We start from the raw sequence: 23660 nt of genomic DNA on the forward strand, positions 1-23660 counted from the left end.
CATTTGTTTATGTAATATATATGTGTTTCTTGTTTCTCGTTTTTTTTATATAGATTAGACCGTTGGTTTTCCCATTTGAATGGTTTTACATTAGTAATTTTGGGGGCCCTTTATAGCTTGTTGTTCAGTGTGAGCCAAGGCTCCGTGTTGAAGGCCGTACATTGACCTATAATGGTTTACTTTTTTTTAAATTGTTATTTGGATGGAGCGTTGTCTCATTGGCACCCACACCACATCTTCCTATATCTATTTATCAATGATTTGAGAGTAAACCATTTTATATTCAAGCTATTTATCAATTGTCCATCACCACAGTATAATGCAATTGTCATTCAGCTGGGCTTTCCAACTTACCTTTCTATAGATATATTGTCAGTCTCAAGTTTTTCTTTGTATAACATATCATATTCTGAAATGTAAAAAGAAAATATCAGTGTTGCTGTAAATTCAGAATTTAAGGTGAGCCTTTATTTGTGCATCTTCAGCAATCAAGTACAAGGAAATATTAACTCAATGCTTTTCATAGGAATATATTACAAATTCAACAAAGATAGAGAGAAACAGCTAAAGCAAGCATTCTGCACCAAAATCTTTTCCAATTACTAGTCTGAAAACCTATATTCTGACATTTTTCTTATGACTGTCCAAACAAAATTTTTCAAATAATGACTAATTTTGTTTCTGGTAATAAGACCCGTCACGACCTGGCTGGGGAATTGGGTAGGCAAATGCTCACATTAATCTGCACCGATACAGGCTCCAAATGTCCTCCTGTATAAGACATAACTCATGGTGGTGCTCCTATTTTAAGGAGGTTCATACGGAGACAAGACAAGAAGACTAGTCCTCTTTAAATTTTACTAGTCTGGGGCATCAAACTACAGTTGCTAATGGTTTAGACTGATCTTACATTTTAATATAAGATGATTTTTATTCAAAAGTAAAATCACAAAAATACTGAACTCAGAGGAAAATCAATTTGGAAAGTCCATAATCACATGGCAAAATCAAAAAACAAAACGCATCAAAAACGAATGGACAAGAACTGTCATATTCCTGACTTGGTACAGGCATTTTCAAATGTAGAAAATGGTGGATTAAACCTGGTTCTATAGCGCTAACCCTCTCACTTTAATAACAGTCTCATCAAATTCCGTTACATTTACATGATGCGTTAAATAAACAGTCACAATCAATAAAATAGTCAAAATATGGGAACATCAGTCATCATCGTAAAACAATTTAACAAATGCTTGTTTAATTTGATGGCATCGATGATACACTGCAATTGTTTGGGATTTTGCAGTTTAATCCAATTTTCATCAATCTGTTCTTACATTCTATACTCTATCTATAATAAATGATGTGAAAGTGTTTTTTTAATAAGCATATCTTTTTTGCCTATGTTCAATTGTAGATGTTATTTCTATGTGTTATTTTGTAGATGGTATGTCCAGGAACCACCACTAAATTAAACAGTTAGATGGTATGTCTACCTACAGTACAGTAAATGGTATAAGTATGTTTATACTAAACATTATAGATGGTATTTCTACCTACAGTGCAGTAAATGGTATAAGTATGTTTATACTAAACATTATAGATGGTATTTCTACCTACAGTACAGTAAATGGTATAAGTATGTTTATACTAAACATTATAGATGGTATTTCTACCTACAGTACAGTAAATGGTATAAGTATGTTTATACTAAACATTATAGATGGTATTTCTACCTACAGTGCAGTAAATGGTATAAGTATGTTTATATTAAACATTATAGATGGTATTTCTACTTACAGTGCAGTAAATGGTATAAGTATGTTCATACTAAACATTATAGATGGTATTTCTACCTACAGTACAGTAAATGGTATAAGTATGTTTATATTAAACATTATAGATGGTATTTCTACTTACAGTGCAGTAAATGGTATAAGTATGTTTATACTAAACATTATAGATGGTATTTCTACCTACAGTACAGTAAATGGTATAAGTATGTTTATACTAAACATTATAGATGGTATTTCTACCTACAGTACAGTAAATGGTATAAGTATGTTAATACTAAACACTATAGATGGTATGTCTACCTACAGTACAGTAAATGGTATAAGTATGTTCATACTAAACATTATAGATGGTATTTCTACCTACAGTACAGTAAATGGTATAAGTATGTTTATACTAAACATTATAGATGGTATGTCTACCACCAGTACAGTAAATGGTATAAGTATGTTTATACTAAACATTATAGATGGTTTTTCTACCTACATTACAGTAAATGGTATAAGTATGTTTATACTAAACATTATAGATGGTATTTCTACCTACAGTACAGTCAATGGTATAAGTATGTTTATACTAAACATTATAGATGGTATTTCTACATACAGCTGTGTAGTTAGTATTTCTTAAATAAACATTGTTGATGGGATTTCTGATGGTATATCTACAAACAGCTTTTTAAATGGTATTTCTAAATGAAACATAGTAGATGGTATTTCTACATGCAGCACAGCAGATGGCATTTCTACATTTAAAATAGGAGATAAAATTTCTATGAACAGTTAAGTAAATACTTTTCTTGCTTGTTCATGGCTCCTGTATATATTTTTTTCAAGTTTTTTTCAAATGATCTTGGCACAAGTGATCAATCAAAAACAAAAAAAACATTATTGACATTGCGGTAAAAAATGTGAGTATTTTAGTACTTGATTCCTATTAAAGATAAAACAAAATAGTTCAGTCAACTTAAAAATCAAATGCGAAAATCTGTTACCAACTAACCCTTGTTAAATACAAATATTCAATAACGAGCTTCAATTATTCTTTTTTTTGGTCCTTATGTATATTCATCCAAAAAATCATTTTTCCACAGCTGTGCATCCTGATTCAGCACGGAAGTTACACATGATCGACCTCATGGAAAACCATCCAGCTTCAGCAATCTCTCTGATGGGTTAATTTCAAGCTCCATCTAACCTTTCTTGATTAAAAAAGTCAATTGCTTGTTGTCCAGTAAGTGTGAAATGTAATGTAGCCAGGAACTGGTAAAAAGATTTTATCTCTGGAGTTTCAGGCACGGTTTTGGTAGTTACGTACTGATAATCAATACAGATTTAAAGCAAATTGTAAATAAAAGTTAGTTTTATTATGAATTTTAAGCTGTATTTTTCATTGAATGAATATCTTCATTGGGAGTTTAACCATCAGCTTTATAGATATTCTCAACTATTTTCAACATGTATTGTTACACAAAATAATGTCTCTCAAAGTTTTATTGCTATTTTGCACATTTTTACAGAAGATTTTTTTCTTAGGTTTTAAAAGATACATAAGATTATATAATTGATGTATAGCATAACTAAATGGAAAGTGTGTCCATGAAACAGACATGATACCCCCACTTGCATATAACATTATAAAGGGACATAACTCAAGAATGGTGAAAGTGACTCAACCCAACTTCAAACCTGATCTGAGTTTTGTGGTATTAAGCTTTATATATAGGTTCTATAACATTTTGTAGAGGTAAACTAAAGTTTGAGAAGGGAAACTAAATTTGGGGTGTCATAGGAGGGATAAAGGTTACAGCAGGGGCATAAAAATCAAAGTTATTCTTAACCTACTTAATGAACCAATTTGCTGGACTTCATCTTCCCAGAATAATAATACGTCAGTATATATCTAGTACTGACCAACTGGCCGTATTAAACTTGACAGTTTCATACAAACAAGCTTGAAATAAATGTGCACTCCCTTAAAGTTTAAGTGTAAATTTTCTTCCATCTGCAAGGTTCTGACCATGTATCTTTTTGATAAATTATCACCTAGTGTCACAAATGAGGTGTTAATCAAATTTCATATCAAGATATTTTCATGGAAACTACCATTTTGAATCAGAAAAAAATATACCAAATAGGAAAATAATTATTTCAAAAATAACATGACCTATTACCATGAAATTGATTTGTGTTCAAGATTCTTCATGGATTATTACATTGGAGCATAAAAATCTAACAAACATAAATGTTCCTTGCATGAAAACATTTACTGAAGTTATTACTCCCTTGGAAGAAGCCATCATTTTTTTCTATTATACTTTTTTCAGGTAGGAGATGTCATTGGCAAATTATCTTAATTAGATGAACCAAGGCTTTTAGCAAATAATTACAGCATGATCCATAACTTCAGAAAAAGAAAATGAATGCTGAAAATTAGTATTCATGTAACCTGCTCAATCCTATTTCCAATTTGAAATTAACGGGAAATTTCTAGTTGCACCTGCAATAATTCAGAATTTGATAGAATTAACATTGAACTTGAAATATTTACTTTTCTACATGTATATCATACATCTGATTCCAATGTAAATATGTTTTAACCCTTAGTTACCATGCTGAGTTGACCAGCGTATTCCAAGGCCTTGATAACCTTTATAGGCCCCAAATAAGACGAAAAAGCATCAAAATTGGACAGAAAACTGAAAAAAATATAATGGTTTCTGACCTCAGGGTTCTTAACCCTTACCATGCTGAGTTGTTTTCAGAAATTGTCTAAATTCTGAGTATTTGCAAAAATATGCAAATGATATGCAAATGAGCTGTACCCTGATGATGATGCATACTGATTGCAATAAATCTAAAATAAGGGATCACGGGGTGGGGTGGTCAGGGTGAGGAGGCGGGGAAGGCTGGGCGGGAATTTGCCCCAAAGTTGGTCCTCAGGTGCAAAAAGCGTCAATTTTGACATTTTTTCGTTCTTTTTCTCGACCTGTAATTCCGAGAGATGCTAATAGATGCATCCATCTGTAGTTTACATGTAGCATGGACACCAGTGAACACTTTTATCACAACAGTTGTTAGGTCGGAGTGAAACTGATTTGGGATCATCAGTGTAAAGAATGTCATTTGCACCAAAATTCACAAAATTTCGGAATTTTTCCAATTTTGAACTTTAACTGGACTTGCAACCGGAAGTAGTCGTTTCCTCGGCGTATTTGGATAATAAACACGACCAGTCATTATGTGCCTTTAGGTTAACAGTATTTGTCAAGGCTTCAGTCCTCTGAACTCCGTGATTTAGACCTTGAAGGTAAGCCCACCCCTCCAAAAAAAAACTATTTTGTCCGATATCAAATTTTGAAGTTCGTATTTGAGCTCAAAATGATATTAAAAGTGAGAAACATGACATGAATAGTTTCAGATTGAGGAAACGTGCATACACTAAGAATTAAATGGTATTACGATGACCTCTAAATGTATGGAGCGCCATTAGTGCCAAAATAACGGTAATCTGGGTACAATTGTAATATTACGGCCCCCTCACGACAAGGGTTAAATTAAAAAAAAATGGTGCTCCGCAGGGCGCAGCTTTATACGCTGCAGAGGTTAAACCCTGAACAGTTGGGGCAGGTATGGACACAAAATTCAAGCTTGATACAGCTCTGAATTTGGATTGTGATCAAATTCTTTACATTATTTGAGTTTCTGACACTAAAGAAAAGTCAAGATCTTATAAATCTATTATGCAATATTGTGCAATTAAAGATTTCAACTTCAAACTTTTAAAAAATTTGAATTTGAGAAATTTTGAAAAAAAAATTGAAAACTGCTACCCCCTCCCTTTTTTTGAAATAAGTCCAAAACCTGACATTTCTTTATACATTATTTACAAGTAGTATAAGGAAGGTAAATCTGCATAAACCAAACATTGTATGTTAACTGTTTATGATTTACCTCCATTACATTGCTTTTGAATTGTCTTAATGGTTCGTTGACCATAAAAACATAGTTTCCCCCTTTTTTAGTCTCTAATTCCCCTTTTTTAGCCCCTAATTCCAAAACATTTCAAGAACCCCCCACAGTCATTAATAACCATCCCTTAATGGTATGGAAACTTGTGGTATAATTTCAGAGAGATTCATCCACTTAAACACAAGTTATTGTTTGAAAACTACAAAAATGCTTATTTTGGTCCCCCTTTTTGGCCCCTAAATCATAAACTTTAAGGACCATAACACCCAAAATGAATCCAAACTTTTCTTTAGTAGTATTGAACCTTCTGGTAGAAATTAATAGAGATCCATTCAGTAAATCTATAGTTAGTCTGGAAAATCTAGTTTATCCCATTTTTGGGGCTCTAATTGCGCCTTGTTTAGCCCCTAATTCCAAAACATTTAGAGTCATAACCCCCCAAAGTCATTAATAACCATTCTTTATGGTATGGAAACGTGTGGTATAATTTCAGAGAGATTCATACACTTAAACACAAGTTATTGTTTTAAAACTACAAAAATACTTATTTTGGGCCCCCTTTTTGGCCCCCTAATGCCTTAACTATTGGGATCATAACTACCAAAATCAATCCCAACCTTTCTTTAGTGAAACCTTCGTGTAAAAATTTATAGATATACATTAACTTAATCTGAAGTTATTGTCGGGGAAACTAAATATGTCTTTGGACGACAACGATATGATACCATTACAAAAAAAATTTTGGGGGTCGTATCAAAAGCATATAAATTCTCTCTTATCATCATTGACATTTTTAAGTCCAATTTTGGCTGAAAATTGCTGTTTTTTGGTTTGCTGCTGTAACAATTTTGAGTTCCAGAAGGAGGAATACAACCATCATTTTTGAAATTTTACTGATCTTCCCTCAAAGAAAATAACCTAGTTCCTGACTGGGCAAGACTGTTGCATCCCTACATGAAAGGAAAGCAAATATGGATTTTGATCTATGTGTGCTAAAAACCTACAGGATCTTTCTTTTATATAATTATTTCACAGCCTAGAAATAACTGGCATACTGATTTCTACGACAAAAGATCCTTGAACTAATGTTCTAGCCTAATTTGAGTCCTTAAACTAACCTTAATTTCTGTTTAATTCACACTCCATTATAACTACCTATAGACAGATGCTCTTATTATCTGCAAATAAACAAACATTTAAACTGAAGGTAATTAAGAATTTGGCATCTTATTGTATGTTTTCTATCCAGGTGTGCAGTCATGCAGAAATAATTCCCATTTATTAGAGATTCTGTAACTTATGACTTATAGTGTTTGTTCAATCGTGCGTATCCGATTTCAAACTTCACTTGCAACATATGGATTGCCAATTTAAATACAATGAGGTCATAACATTTAAAGATTCTAATGGTAAAACTGAAAGGCATGCTTATGCATGTTAAATTTGGGGAAATATTAGGATATATTTTGTCTAGTATATCTTCATGTTATAATACAATGTATGACCAATTAAATGCATTTTTTTCCTTAAATAAAATAAATTGCTTCGCTGAGCACAGCCTGATACGACCACAGAGGTTGAGCCCTGAATAACTTGGGCAAGTTTCAGGGGCGGATCCAGGATTTTCAGTTAGGGTGGGGCGCAAATGTTTATTTTGGAGAAAATTTTGAAAAAATTTTGGAGGTTTTTTTAGGTAAAATTATTGAAATATTCTTCTAAAGGGATGAAATATAGATATCTCGAACTGTTGTGTGGTAAAATTAGCGTGAAATTAAAGTTTCAAGAGGAAACCGCCTTAATCCACACCTGACAACAATCTATAGATAGAAGGGCGGACAGACGGATGCAAAGTGAGACGAGACAGATCACAATTGCTCACCTGACCAATATATTTTGCAAACGAAAATTTCTACTTTTACCAGCTAATTTTAATTGTCCTTTCATAATATTGTTTTCTAATTTTTTTGATTTTTCGGAGATAGTGCCAGACTTTCTGTGTCCGCCACGAACAACTCAAATCAGAATGAGATGCACGCATTTACGCAGTTATGTTTATTTTCTTGGGATGCCAAGCATGTAATACGGTACAGAATTCGGCTAATGATATTTAGGTTGCAAGTGGGAAACAAATATAGACACAGAGATACAAATTAATAAAGTAACCTTTCGCTTGAAACAGTATTTTTTTTATCTTTCATTACGGATATTATGAAAGAATCTCACCTGCAGACTGATTTCTTGACCGTGTCATGATGAAATTGTGAAAGTGAGTAAGGGATATTTTGGAACTTCGATTATCAAAGATTCTTTGATCTTCGATTATCGTTTGACACCTTCCTTTTAAATAATTTATAGAACTTTAACAGTTTAATAACACGAATAAAGCGTAGGTCAGTTGATTAATAAATTAATCACGTTGATTCTGTTAAACCGACTGTTTTATATACTTTGATTGTTAAAAAAAGACCACGCCCCCGCCTAAATCCGCTCCTGAGTTTTGACACAATATTCAAGCTTGATACTGTCTGAATTTGGATTGTGATCAATTTTTTGACATGGTATAGGTTTTTGACACAACATAAATGTCAAGATCTTACAAATGTATTGCACAAAACAGTGCAATTAAAGATTCTTCTCGAAATTTTTCAAAATTAAAAAAAATAATCTGAACCCCTTGAAAAAATTGGACCCCCCCAACTTTTTGAATCCCCCCTTTTAGAAAGTACCCCTACACTCAATCCCAGCATATTTTTGTAGTATAGAACCTTGTAGTACAATTTCAGAGAGATCCATCAAGTTATTGTCTGGAAACTAGAAAAATGCGTTTTTGGCCCTTTTTTGGTCCATAATTCCAAAACTGATGGCACCATAACCCCCAAAATGTATCCAAACCTTCTAATAGTGGTATTAAACATTGTGGTATAATTTCAGAGCAATTGAAATACTTATACACAAGTAATTATCCTGAAAGTAGAAAAATGCTTGTCTTGGGCTGTATAAAAAACTGCAGACACACACATTCTGCAAAAAATAGTGCAACTAGAACTTTACATTTCAATCCCTACAACCTAAATTTTGGGCCACACCAACACAAATTTTTTTCCCAGTTATTCCATTGTAGAGAGGCATACCTTTCGAAATAATAAGGTTCTCATCATAATTTGGATGACTCTTATGGGATATCTGTTTCACAAATGGCCTAGTATCATAATGATATGTTAATAGATATAGGAAGATGTGTATAAGATTGTATATATGACACAACACAAAATGTCACTTTTTACTTGCTATAAGAAACACATTTGGTGCCACTAGTGGAGTAGAAATTACTATCCCACCCTAAGTTCACCCCCTATTTTTTTCAAGGGGATTTGTGTTGCTTTTGCATTTGTTTTCTATGATGTGTTTCGTAATTTTTAGCTTCTACGTGTATATTGTTTCCGACATTTAAAATCTATTCTATAAGGTGGTACCGAAAACTACAGGGAGATAACTCTGTAAAATCAGCTAAACATTTTAATCAGGTGAAATGTTAAGCTTCCCAATGATCAAATTTAGTGTTTGTCAAACTGCTATTCAAGGTTGTTTGCTTGACATGTTTTGGGATTTTTGTCAGATTTTCGGGATTCTCTGGTTTTATCGATTTTAATGCCTAAAAATATTTTGCCCATTCACCCCAACTTTTTATTTTATAAATCTTTTACATGTTTAATTAGTAGCCATCTGTAAAAGTCTTATAAAATCCTTGTATTTTTTATAATTTTTGAAAACTTAATCTTATCAATGACGAAGCTATGAAAAATCAAGAGAGAACATTTTCCTGCCAAAATTTCAATGGCTCTTATCTCGAAATCAAGTACATTGACCTATATATTTTTTTGGCTTTTTTTGTTCCTTTATTTATCCTCTATTAATATAAACTAGTGTTATGAAAAGAATGTTATTTTGAAACTGAGTAGCGAACTTACTTAACCAATGAAATTTTTCTGATGAAATGGTTGGTTCAATTTATCTAAATTTTTTATATTTTTGTCAAAAGTTCAAAGTAAATGTTTTGTATAAATTTATGAAAATTAAATGAGCCAAATTCTTTTTAGTTGAGGTGTTCAACCAGGGTACCCCCTTAAACTAAAAAACTGTGTTTCCAATTTCAGCCCTTCACCTTTCATTGACTTTCAGTGTTACAGGTTTCATGACTTTGGGGATGTTTTGAAGTAAAGAGTGTCTTTTACAGGTCTCCTTTGTATTAAGATTCCCTTTTGAAAGCATGCCAAGTTATGGTTGTGAGTCCTTGTTTCCATATCAATTGCTTCTTCATTATGTTGTGTGGTCTTTTCCCTTTATGTTTTTTATAACTATAATAATTGATGTACATATAGTACTACATTTGTACTCTTAAAATAGGTTTTACAGTGACTTGACTGTTAGTGTTGCTATCCACCAATTGCAACTCATTCAAAATGTTGACCAAATTGCAATTTGTTTTATTAAACCAAATTGTTCAACTGGTCAGAAATTTGAACAAATTGTTCAGTCAAAATGTGAAAGTGCAAGGTGATAAAATAAATCATACTTATAATCCTATAAGACTTTAACTTCACTGTATTGATGTAATTACTAAATCAGTCTATCAATCTGTATAGTTTGTTATAGCCATTACCATACTAAAGGTCAACTGTTTTATTTTGAATTGCTATAAAAATGTACAAACTAAGCTTTTATATAGTTTTTCTTCGAAAAGTATTTTATATTCATAAGAATCACACATTATGTAAATAAAAACATTTCTTATTCAGTAAAATATTTGTGAACTCGCAATGTTTGTAGGAAGGGGAGATAATCGTTTTTTGGTTTCAAAAAGTCTTTATTCAAAACAATAGTATTTTAGGTTATCTCCCCAAGGAAACTTATCAATAGCATATTGTTATTTCACACATATTTTACTGAATATATGATGTATTATTTTAAATGATATATGATTCTTATAATAATAAAATCCTTTTCGAAAGAACAACTATATAAAAGCTTAGTTTGGACATTTTTATAGCAATTCAAAATAAAACAGTTGACCTTTAGTATGGTAATGGCTATAACAAACTATACAGATTGATAGACTGATTTAGTAACTACACCAATACAGTGGAGTTAAAAGTCTTATAGGATTGTAAGTATGTTTTATTTTATCACCTTGCACTTTCACATTTTGATTGAACAATTTGCTCAAATTTTTGACCAGTTGAACAATTTCGTTTAATAAAACAAATTGCAATTCGGTCAAAATTTTTAATGAGTTGCAATTGGCGGAGAGCAACACTAACAGTCAAGTCACTGTAATAGACTAAAAAAATTAAATTTCTAAAACTTGGCTTCAACCATGTCCGATATATTTTGAAGCGTTTTTAAGGATGGTCATTTGGTTGATATGATCTACATGTATATGTTAGGAAGACAAACCTCTCAGTTGTAGGCGTGTTGTAAACAGCTGATTTTGTAAAGATTTTGTGAAATGGTTGGATACCCTATATCCTTTGTTTTTCTATTGTATAAATAAAAGTGATAATAAAGTGGTAATTTTAAGTGCTATTAATGGTAAACAAAATCATTATGATGATCTATTTCTGTCTCCCTCTTAAATAGAATATTCAATCCAAATGATGATTACACAATTACATGTTGAATTTTAGGAACTTTGTTAGCAACATCCATCATTTTTTCCCATGACATCAGGTTTTTTACACATGGAAAACTAAATGAAAACATTTGAAAGGTTTCCACAATGCTTTTTGATTTTTAATTTAAGTGGATAACCAGATGCTCCGCAGGGCGTAGCTTTATACGACCGCAGAGGTTGAACCCTGAAGGGTTGGGGCAAGTATAGACACAACATTCAAGCTGGATTCCGCTCTAAATTTGGATTGTGATTAAATAGTTAACACAGCATAGGTTTCTGACACAGAATGAATGTATTCAAATGAACTTAAAATTTTTGTTTTCTCTTAGAGCAATTCACTATGCTATTGAATATTAATCCTCTCAAAAAAATGTTTGAAGAAATTTTCTTTTTATTTATGAAATTTCAAATGAGAAAAATTTAATCCAATTTTTTATTCACATCCCCCTTTCCCTTATTCCAAAACTAATTTCAATTAAAATATTCTAATGGAGTTTGCAACAATTACTACTCATTTAAATACATGATGTAAAAAAACTGCTTGTTATCACTGAATGGTAAAGATTATTTAAATTTATCAGTTGGTAGTAAAAAGTGAATATACATTGTATATTGTATATAACAAAGATTTAAGTTGATTCTGGACAAAGAAAGATAACTCCAATTAAAAAAAATTCTTGCAGATATTTCTTGCTTACTATACTTGACAAAGAAAGATAACTCTTAATTAAAAAAAAATTTGCTATTTCACAATATTGTGAAATTAGATATTTCTTGCCATTGCACAATACTGTGCAATTGAAGAGACTTGCTATTGCACAATACTTAATATAATAATTTTAGATCCTGATTTGGACCAACTTGAAAACTGGGCCCATAATCAAAAATCTAAGTACATGTTTAGATTCAGCATATCAAAGAGGCCCAAGAATTTAATTTTTGTTAAAATCAAACTTAGTTTTATTTTGGACCCTTTGCACTTTAATTTAGACCAATTTTAAAACTGGACCAAAAATTAAGAATCTACATACACAGTTAGATTTGGCATATCAAAAGAACCCCAATTATTCAATTTTTGATGAAATCAAACAATGTTTAATTTTGGACCCCGATTTGGGCCAACTTGAAAACTGGGCCAATAATCAAAAATCTAAGTACATTTTTAGATTCAGCATATCAAAGAACCCCAAGGTTTCAATTTTTGTTAAAATCAAACTAAGTTTAATTTTGGACCCTTTGGACCTTAATGTAGACCAATTTGAAAACGGGACCAAAAATTAAGAATCTACATACACAGTTAGATTCGGCATATTGAAGAACCCCAATTATTCAATTTTGATGAAATCAAACAAAGTTTAATTTTGGACCCTTTGGGCCCCTTTTTCCTTAACTGTCGGGACCAAAACTTCCAAAATCAATACCAACCTTCCTTTTATGGTCATAAACCTTGTGTTTAAATTTCATAGATTTCTATTTACTTATACTAACGCTATGGTGCGAAAACCAAGAAAAATGCTTATTTGGGTCCCTTTTTGGCCCCTAATTCCTACACTGTTGGGACCGAAACTCCCAAAATCAATACCAACCTTCCTTTTGTGGTCATAAACATTGTGTTTAAATTTCATTGATTTCTATTTACTTTAACTAAAGTTATTGTGCGAAAACCAAGAATAATGCTTATTTGGGCCCTTTTTTGGCCCCTAATTCCTAAACTGTTGAAAATAAAACTCCCAAAATCAATCCCAACCTTTATTTTGTGGTTATAAACCTTGTGTCAAAATTTCATAGATTTCTATTAACTTAAACTAAAGTTATAGTGCGAAAACCAAGAAAATACTTATTTGGGCCCTTTTTGGACCCTAATTCCTAAAATGTTGGGACCAAAACTCCCAAAATCAATACCAGCCTTCCTTTTATGGTCATAAACCTTGTGTTAAAAATTCATAGATTTCTATTCACTTATACTAAAGTTAGAGTGCGAAAACTAAAAGTATTCGGACGACGACGACGACGCCAACGTGATAGCAATATACGACGAAAATTTTTTCAAAATTTTGCGGTCATATAAAAAAGGGGCTATTTGACATTACTCCTTTACTTTATTTCCAATTTAAGTACATTTGACTGAAAAGTTCCCTTTGAAACCCAGACAAAATAGGCATAGACTAAATAAAGGGTTCCCTTTGAAACACAGACAAAAGAGGCATAGACTAAATAAAGAGTTCCCTTTGAAACACAGAAAAAATAGGCATAGACTAAATAAAGAGTTCCTTTGAAACCCAGACAAAACAGGCATAGACTAAATAAAGAGTTCCCTTTGAAACCCAGACAAAATAGGCATAGACTAAATAAAGAGTTCCCTTTGAAACACAGACAAAAGAGGCATAGACTAAATAAAGAGTTCCTTTGAAACCCAGACAAAACAGGCATAGACTAAATAAAGAGTTCCCTTTGAAACACAGACAAAAGAGGCATAGACTAAATAAAGAGTTCCCTTTGAAACCCAGACAAAATAGGCATAGACTAAATAAAGAGTTCCCTTTGAAACACAGACAAAATAGGCATAGACTAAATAAAGAGTTCCCTTTGAAACACAGACAAAAGAGGCATAGCGTAAATAAAGAGTTCCCTTTGAAACACAGACAAAAGAGGCATAGACTAAATAAAGAGTTCCCTTTGAAACCCAGACAAAAGAGGCATAGACTAAATAAAGAGTTCCCTTTGAAACACAGACAAAAGAGGCATAGACTAAATAAAGAGTTCCCTTTGAAACACAGACAAAATAGGCATAGACTAAATAAAGAGTTCCCTTTGAAACACAGACAAAAGAGGCATAGCCTAAATAAAGAGTTCCCTTTGAAACCCAGACAAAACAGGCATAGACTAAATAAAGAGTTCCCTTTGAAACACAGACAAAAGAGGCATAGACTAAATAAAGAGTTCCCTTTGAAACCCAGACAAAAGAGGCATAGACTAAATAAAGAGTTCCCTTTGAAACCCAGACAAAAGAGGCATAGACTAAATAAAGAGTTCCCTTTGAAACACAGACAAAATAGGCATAGACTAAATAAAGAGTTCCCTTTGAAACACAGACAAAAGAGGCATAGACTAAATAAAGAGTTCCCTTTGAAACCTAGACAAAAAAGGCATACACTAAATAAAGAGTTCCCTTTGAAACCCAGACAAAACAGGCATAGACTAAATAAAGAGTTCCCTTTGAAACACAGACAAAAGAGGCATAGACTTAATAAAGAGTTCCCTTTGAAACACAGACAAAAGAGGCATACACTAAATAAAGAGTTCCCTTTGAAACCCAGACAAAACAGGCATAGACTAAATAAAGAGTTTCCTTTGAAACACAGACAAAAGAGGCATAGACTAAATAAAGAGTTCCCTTTGAAACACAGACAAAAGAGGCATAGACTAAATAAAGAGTTCCCTATGAAACCCAAACAAAAGAGGCATAGACTAAATAAAGAGTTCCCTTTGAAACACAGACAAAAGAGGCATAGACTAAATAAAGAGTTCCCTTTGAAACCCAGACAAAACAGGCATAGACTAAATAAAGAGTTCCCTTTGAAACACAGACAAAAGAGGCATAGACTAAATAAAGAGTTCCCTTTGAAACACAGACAAAATAGGCATAGACTTAATAAAGAGTTCCCTTTGAAACATAGACAAAAGAGGCATAGACTAAATAAAGAGTTCCCTTTGAAACCCAGACAAAACAGGCATATACTAAATAAAGAGTTCCCTTTGAAACACAGACAAAAAAGGCAAAGACTTAATAAAGAGTTCCCTTTGAAACCCAGACAAAACAGGCATAGACTAAATAAAGAGTTTCCTTTGAAACACAGACAAAAGAGGCATAGACTAAATAAAGAGTTCCCTTTGAAACACAGACAAATGAGGCATAGACTAAATAAAGAGTTCCCTATGAAACCCAAACAAAAGAGGCATAGACTAAATAAAGAGTTCCCTTTGAAACACAGACAAAAGAGGCATAGACTAAATAAAGAGTTCCCTTTGAAACCCAGACAAAATAGGCATAGACTAAATAAAGAGTTCCTTTGAAACACAGACAAAATAGGCATAGACTAAATAAAGAGTTCCCTTTGAAACACAGACAAAAGAGGCATAGACTAAATAAAATGTTCCCTTCGAAACCCAAACAAAATAGGCATAGCAAAAATAAAGAGTTCCCTTTGAAACCCAGACAAAACAGGCATAGACTAAATAAAGAGTTCCCTTTGAAACCCAGACAAAACAGGCATAGACTAAATAAAGAGTTCTCTTTGAAACCCAGACAAAATAGGCATAGACTAAATAAAGAGTTCCCTTTGAAACCCAGACAAAATAGGCATAGACTAAATAAAGAGTTCCCTTTGAAACCCAGACAAAACAGGCATAGACTAAATAAAGAGTTCCATTGAAACCCAGACAAAACAGGCATAGACTAAATAAAGAGTTCCCTTTGAAACCCAGACAAAATAGGCATAGACTAAATAAAGAGTTCCCTTTAAAACCCAGACAAAACAGGCATAGACTAAATAAAGAGTTTCCTTTGAAACACAGACAAAAGAGGCATAGACTAAATAAAGAGTTCCCTTTGAAACCCAGACAAAATAGGCATAGACTAAATAAAGAGTTCCCTTTGAAACACAGACAAAATAGGCATAGACTAAATAAAGAGTTCCCTTTGAAACACAGACAAAAGAGGCATAGCGTAAATAAAGAGTTCCCTTTGAAACACAGACAAAAGAGGCATAGACTAAATAAAGAGTTCCCTTTGAAACCCAGACAAAAGAGGCATAGACTAAATAAAGAGTTCCCTTTGAAACACAGACAAAAGAGGCATAGACTAAATAAAGAGTTCCCTTTGAAACACAGACAAAATAGGCATAGACTAAATAAAGAGTTCCCTTTGAAACACAGACAAAAGAGGCATAGCCTAAATAAAGAGTTCCCTTTGAAACCCAGACAAAACAGGCATAGACTAAATAAAGAGTTCCCTTTGAAACACAGACAAAAGAGGCATAGACTAAATAAAGAGTTCCCTTTGAAACCCAGACAAAAGAGGCATAGACTAAATAAAGAGTTCCCTTTGAAACCCAGACAAAAGAGGCATAGACTAAATAAAGAGTTCCCTTTGAAACACAGACAAAATAGGCATAGACTAAATAAAGAGTTCCCTTTGAAACACAGACAAAAGAGGCATAGACTAAATAAAGAGTTCCCTTTGAAACCTAGACAAAAAAGGCATACACTAAATAAAGAGTTCCCTTTGAAACCCAGACAAAACAGGCATAGACTAAATAAAGAGTTCCCTTTGAAACACAGACAAAAGAGGCATAGACTTAATAAAGAGTTCCCTTTGAAACACAGACAAAAGAGGCATACACTAAATAAAGAGTTCCCTTTGAAACCCAGACAAAACAGGCATAGACTAAATAAAGAGTTTCCTTTGAAACACAGACAAAAGAGGCATAGACTAAATAAAGAGTTCCCTTTGAAACACAGACAAAAGAGGCATAGACTAAATAAAGAGTTCCCTATGAAACCCAAACAAAAGAGGCATAGACTAAATAAAGAGTTCCCTTTGAAACACAGACAAAAGAGGCATAGACTAAATAAAGAGTTCCCTTTGAAACCCAGACAAAACAGGCATAGACTAAATAAAGAGTTCCCTTTGAAACACAGACAAAAGAGGCATAGACTAAATAAAGAGTTCCCTTTGAAACACAGACAAAATAGGCATAGACTTAATAAAGAGTTCCCTTTGAAACATAGACAAAAGAGGCATAGACTAAATAAAGAGTTCCCTTTGAAACCCAGACAAAACAGGCATATACTAAATAAAGAGTTCCCTTTGAAACACAGACAAAAAAGGCAAAGACTTAATAAAGAGTTCCCTTTGAAACCCAGACAAAACAGGCATAGACTAAATAAAGAGTTTCCTTTGAAACACAGACAAAAGAGGCATAGACTAAATAAAGAGTTCCCTTTGAAACACAGACAAATGAGGCATAGACTAAATAAAGAGTTCCCTATGAAACCCAAACAAAAGAGGCATAGACTAAATAAAGAGTTCCCTTTGAAACACAGACAAAAGAGGCATAGACTAAATAAAGAGTTCCCTTTGAAACCCAGACAAAATAGGCATAGACTAAATAAAGAGTTCCTTTGAAACACAGACAAAATAGGCATAGACTAAATAAAGAGTTCCCTTTGAAACACAGACAAAAGAGGCATAGACTAAATAAAATGTTCCCTTCGAAACCCAAACAAAATAGGCATAGCAAAAATAAAGAGTTCCCTTTGAAACCCAGACAAAACAGGCATAGACTAAATAAAGAGTTCCCTTTGAAACCCAGACAAAACAGGCATAGACTAAATAAAGAGTTCTCTTTGAAACCCAGACAAAATAGGCATAGACTAAATAAAGAGTTCCCTTTGAAACCCAGACAAAATAGGCATAGACTAAATAAAGAGTTCCCTTTGAAACCCAGACAAAACAGGCATAGACTAAATAAAGAGTTCCATTGAAACCCAGACAAAACAGGCATAGACTAAATAAAGAGTTCCCTTTGAAACCCAGACAAAATAGGCATAGACTAAATAAAGAGTTCCCTTTAAAACCCAGACAAAACAGGCATAGACTAAATAAAGAGTTTCCTTTGAAACACAGACAAAAGAGGCATAGACTAAATAAAGAGTTCCCTTTGAAACCCAGACAAAATAGGCATAGACTAAATAAAGAGCTCCCTTTAAAACACAGACAAAAGAGGCTTAGACTAAATAAAGAGTTCCCTTTCAAACCCAGACAAAATAGGCATAGACTAAATAAAGAGTTCTCTTTGAAACCCAGACAAAAGAGGCATAGACTAAATAAAGAGTTCCCTTTGAAACACAGAAAAAAGAGGCATAGACTAAATAAAGAGTTCCTTTCAAACCCAGACAAAATAGGCATAGACTTAATAAAGAGTTCCCTTTGAAACACAGACAAAATAGGCATGATACTAAATAAAGAGTTCCCTTTGAAACCCAGACAAAAGAGGCATAGACTAAATAAAGAGTTCCCTTTGAAACACAGACAAAAGAGGCATAGACTTAATAAAGAGTTCCCTTTGAAACATAGACAAAAGAGGCATAGACTAAATAAAGAGTTCCCTTTGAAACACAGACAAAAGAGGCATAGACTAAATAAAGAGTTCCCTTTGAAACACAGACAAAAGAGGCATAGACTAAATAAAGAGTTCCCTTTGAAACCCAGACAAAATAGGCATAGACTAAATAAAGAGTTCCCTTTGAAACCCACACAAAAGAGGCATAGACTAAATAAAGAGTTCCCTTTGAAACACAGACAAAAGAGGCATAGACTAAATAAAGAGTTCCCTTTGAAACACAGACAAAAGAGGCATAGACTAAATAAAGAGTTCCCTTTGAAACCCAGACAAAACAGGCATAGACTAAATAAAGAGTTCCCTTTGAAACCCAGACAAAACAGGCATAGACTAAATAAAGAGTTCCCTTTGAAACACAGACAAAAGAGGCATAGACTAAATAAAGAGTTCCCTTTGAAACCCAGACAAAAGAGGCATAGACTAAATAAAGAGTTCCCTTTGAAACCCAGACAAAAGAGGCATAGACTAAATAAAGAGTTCCCTTTGAAACACAGACAAAATAGGCATAGACTAAATAAAGAGTTCCCTTTGAAACACAGACAAAAGAGGCATAGACTAAATAAAGAGTTCCCTTTGAAACCTAGACAAAAAAGGCATACACTAAATAAAGAGTTCCCTTTGAAACCCAGACAAAACAGGCATAGACTAAATAAAGAGTTCCCTTTGAAACACAGACAAAAGAGGCATAGACTTAATAAAGAGTTCCCTTTGAAACACAGACAAAAGAGGCATACACTAAATAAAGAGTTCCCTTTGAAACCCAGACAAAACAGGCATAGACTAAATAAAGAGTTTCCTTTGAAACACAGACAAAAGAGGCATAGACTAAATAAAGAGTTCCCTTTGAAACACAGACAAAAGAGGCATAGACTAAATAAAGAGTTCCCTATGAAACCCAAACAAAAGAGGCATAGACTAAATAAAGAGTTCCCTTTGAAACACAGACAAAAGAGGCATAGACTAAATAAAGAGTTCCCTTTGAAACCCAGACAAAACAGGCATAGACTAAATAAAGAGTTCCCTTTGAAACACAGACAAAAGAGGCATAGACTAAATAAAGAGTTCCCTTTGAAACACAGACAAAATAGGCATAGACTTAATAAAGAGTTCCCTTTGAAACATAGACAAAAGAGGCATAGACTAAATAAAGAGTTCCCTTTGAAACCCAGACAAAACAGGCATATACTAAATAAAGAGTTCCCTTTGAAACACAGACAAAAAAGGCAAAGACTTAATAAAGAGTTCCCTTTGAAACCCAGACAAAACAGGCATAGACTAAATAAAGAGTTTCCTTTGAAACACAGACAAAAGAGGCATAGACTAAATAAAGAGTTCCCTTTGAAACACAGACAAAAGAGGCATAGACTAAATAAAGAGTTCCCTATGAAACCCAAACAAAAGAGGCATAGACTAAATAAAGAGTTCCCTTTGAAACACAGACAAAAGAGGCATAGACTAAATAAAGAGTTCCCTTTGAAACCCAGACAAAATAGGCATAGACTAAATAAAGAGTTCCTTTGAAACACAGACAAAACAGGCATAGACTAAATAAAGAGTTCCCTTTGAAACACAGACAAAAGAGGCATAGACTAAATAAAATGTTCCCTTCGAAACCCAAACAAAATAGGCATAGCAAAAATAAAGAGTTCCCTTTGAAACCCAGACAAAACAGGCATAGACTAAATAAAGAGTTCCCTTTGAAACCCAGACAAAACAGGCATAGACTAAATAAAGAGTTCTCTTTGAAACCCCGACAAAATAGGCATAGACTAAATAAAGAGTTCCCTTTGAAACCCAGACAAAATAGGCATAGACTAAATAAAGAGTTCCCTTTGAAACCCAGACAAAACAGGCATAGACTAAATAAAGAGTTCCATTGAAACCCAGACAAAACAGGCATAGACTAAATAAAGAGTTCCCTTTGAAACCCAGACAAAATAGGCATAGACTAAATAAAGAGTTCCCTTTAAAACCCAGACAAAACAGGCATAGACTAAATAAAGAGTTTCCTTTGAAACACAGACAAAAGAGGCATAGACTAAATAAAGAGTTCCCTTTGAAACCCAGACAAAATAGGCATAGACTAAATAAAGAGCTCCCTTTAAAACACAGACAAAAGAGGCATAGACTAAATAAAGAGTTCCCTTTCAAACCCAGACAAAATAGGCATAGACTAAATAAAGAGTTCTCTTTGAAACCCAGACAAAAGAGGCATAGACTAAATAAAGAGTTCCCTTTGAAACACAGAAAAAAGAGGCATAGACTAAATAAAGAGTTCCTTTGAAACCCAGACAAAATAGGCATAGACTTAATAAAGAGTTCCCTTTGAAACACAGACAAAATAGGCATGATACTAAATAAAGAGTTCCCTTTGAAACCCAGACAAAAGAGGCATAGACTAAATAAAGAGTTCCCTTTGAAACACAGACAAAAGAGGCATAGACTTAATAAAGAGTTCCCTTTGAAACATAGACAAAAGAGGCATAGACTAAATAAAGAGTTCCCTTTGAAACCCAGACAAAAGAGGCATAGACTAAATAAAGAGTTCCCTTTGAAACACAGACAAAAGAGGCATAGACTAAATAAAGAGTTCCCTTTGAAACCCAGACAAAATAGGCATAGACTAAATAAAGAGTTCCCTTTGAAACCCACACAAAAGAGGCATAGACTAAATAAAGAGTTCCCTTTGAAACACAGACAAAAGAGGCATAGACTAAATAAAGAGTTCCCTTTGAAACACAGACAAAAGAGGCATAGACTAAATAAAGAGTTCCCTTTGAAACCCAGACAAAACAGGCATAGACTAAATAAAGAGTTCCCTTTGAAACACAGACAAAAGAGGCATAGACTAAATAAAGAGTTCCCTTTGAAACACAGACAAAAGAGGCATAGACTAAATAAAGAGTTCCCTTTGAAACCCAGACAAAAGAGGCATAGACTAAATAAAGAGTTCCCTTTGAAACCCACACAAAAGAGGCATAGACTAAATAAAGAGTTCCCTTTGAAACCCAGACAAAATAGGCATAGACTAAATAAAGAGTTCCCTTTGAAACACAGACAAAAGAGGCATAGACTAAATAAAGAGTTCCCTTTGAAACCCAGACAAAATAGGCATAGACTAAATGAAGAGTTCCCTTTGAAACCCAGACAAAATAGGCATAGACTAAATAAAGAGTTCCCTTTGAAACCCAGACAAAAGAGACATAGACTAAATAAAGAGTTCCCTTTGAAACACAGACAAAAGAGGCATAGACTTAATAAAGAGTTCCCTTTGAAACACAGACAAAAGAGGCATAGACTAAATAAAGAGTTCCCTTTGAAACCCAGACAAAATAGACATAGACTTAATAAAGAGTTCCCTTTGAAACACAGACAAAAAAGGCAAAGACTAAATAAAGAGTTCCCTTTGAAACACAGACAAAAGAGGCATTGACTAAATAAAATGTTCCCTTCGAAACCCAAACAAAATAGGCATAGACTAAATAAAGAGTTCCCTTTGAAACCCAGACAAAACAGGCATAGACTAAATAAAGAGTTCCCTTTGAAACCCAGACAAAACAGGCATAGACTAAATAAAGAGTTCTCTTTGAAACCCCGACAAAATAGGCATAGACTAAATAGAGTTCCCTTTGAAACCCAGACAAAATAGGCATAGACTAAATAAAGAGTTCCCTTTGAAACCCAGACAAAACAGGCATAGACTAAATAAAGAGTTCCTTTGAAACCCAGACAAAACAGGCATAGACTAAATAAAGAGTTCCCTTTGAAACCCAGACAAAATAGGCATAGACTAAATAAAGAGTTCCCTTTGAAACCCAGACAAAACAGGCATAGACTAAATAAAGAGTTCCCTTTGAAACACAGACAAAAGAGGCATAGACTAAATAAAGAGTTCCCTTTGAAACACAGACAAAAGAGGCATAGACTAAATAAAGAGTTCCCTTTGAAACACAGACAAAATAGGCATAGACTAAATAAAGAGTTCCCTTTGAAACCCAGACAAAAGAGGCATAGACTAAATAAAGAGTTCCCTTTGAAACACAGACAAAAGAGGCATAGACTAAATAAAGAGTTCCCTTTGAAACACAGACAAAAGAGGCATAGACTAAATAAAGAGTTCCCTTTGAAACCCAGACAAAAGAGGCATAGACTAAATAAAGAGTTCCCTTTGAAACACAGACAAAAGAGGCATAGACTAAATAAAGAGTTCCCTTTGAAACACAGACAAAAGAGGCATAGACTAAATAAAGAGTTCCCTTTGAAACCCAGACAAAAGAGGCATAGACTAAATAAAGAGTTCCCTTTGAAACACAGACAAAAGAGGCATAGACTAAATAAAGAGTTCCCTTTGAAACACAGACAAAAGAGGCATAGACTAAATAAAGAGTTCCCTTTGAAACACAGACAAAAGAGGCATAGACTAAATAAAATGTTCCCTTCGAAACCCAAACAAAATAGGCATAGACTAAATAAAGAGTTCCCTTTGAAACCCAGACAAAACAGGCATAGACTAAATAAAGAGTTCCCTTTGAAACCCAGACAAAACAGGCATAGACTAAATAAAGAGTTCTCTTTGAAACCCCGACAAAATAGGCATAGACTAAATAAAGAGTTCCCTTTGAAACCCAGACAAAATAGGCATAGACTAAATAAAGAGTTCCTTTGAAACCCAGACAAAACAGGCATAGACTAAATAAAGAGTTCCTTTGAAACCCAGACAAAACAGGCATAGACTAAATAAAGAGTTCCCTTTGAAACCCTGGGAGAAAAAATAGGCATAGACTAAATAAAGAGTTCCCTTTGAAACCCAGACAAAACAGGCATAGTCTAAATAAAGAGTTCCTTTTGAAATCCAGACAAAATAGGCATAGACTAAATAAAGAGTTCCCTTTGAAACCCAGACAAAACAGGCATAGACTAAATAAAGAGTTCTCTTTGAAACACAGACAAAATAGGCATAGACTAAATAAAGAGTTCCCTTAGAAACCCAGACAAAATAGGCATAGACTTAATAAAGAGTTCCCTTTGAAACCAAGACAA

At 33.4% G+C, this 23660-nt stretch overlaps 1 protein-coding gene across 2 annotated transcripts in view; it reads right to left on the reverse strand.

Annotated features, from left to right (window-relative positions):
• LOC134693831 (uncharacterized) overlaps positions 1–23660 on the reverse strand; it is a 67546-nt gene that overhangs the window by 37654 nt on the left and 6232 nt on the right. Inside the window, exons 2-3 of one of the 2 annotated variants that reach the window (XM_063554757.1) lie at positions 6884–6943; positions 355–409 (exon numbers count right to left, since the gene is read on the reverse strand). The gene's annotated coding sequence lies outside the window, so the exon portion shown is untranslated. The remainder of the gene's footprint in view (positions 1–354; positions 410–6883; positions 6944–23660) is intronic. The other variant, XM_063554758.1, reaches the window with a different exon arrangement.

The sequence above is a fragment of the Mytilus trossulus genome, chromosome 12 (genome assembly GCF_036588685.1).
Source record: "Mytilus trossulus isolate FHL-02 chromosome 12, PNRI_Mtr1.1.1.hap1, whole genome shotgun sequence".
NCBI classification, from domain to species: Eukaryota; Metazoa; Mollusca; class Bivalvia; order Mytilida; family Mytilidae; genus Mytilus; species Mytilus trossulus.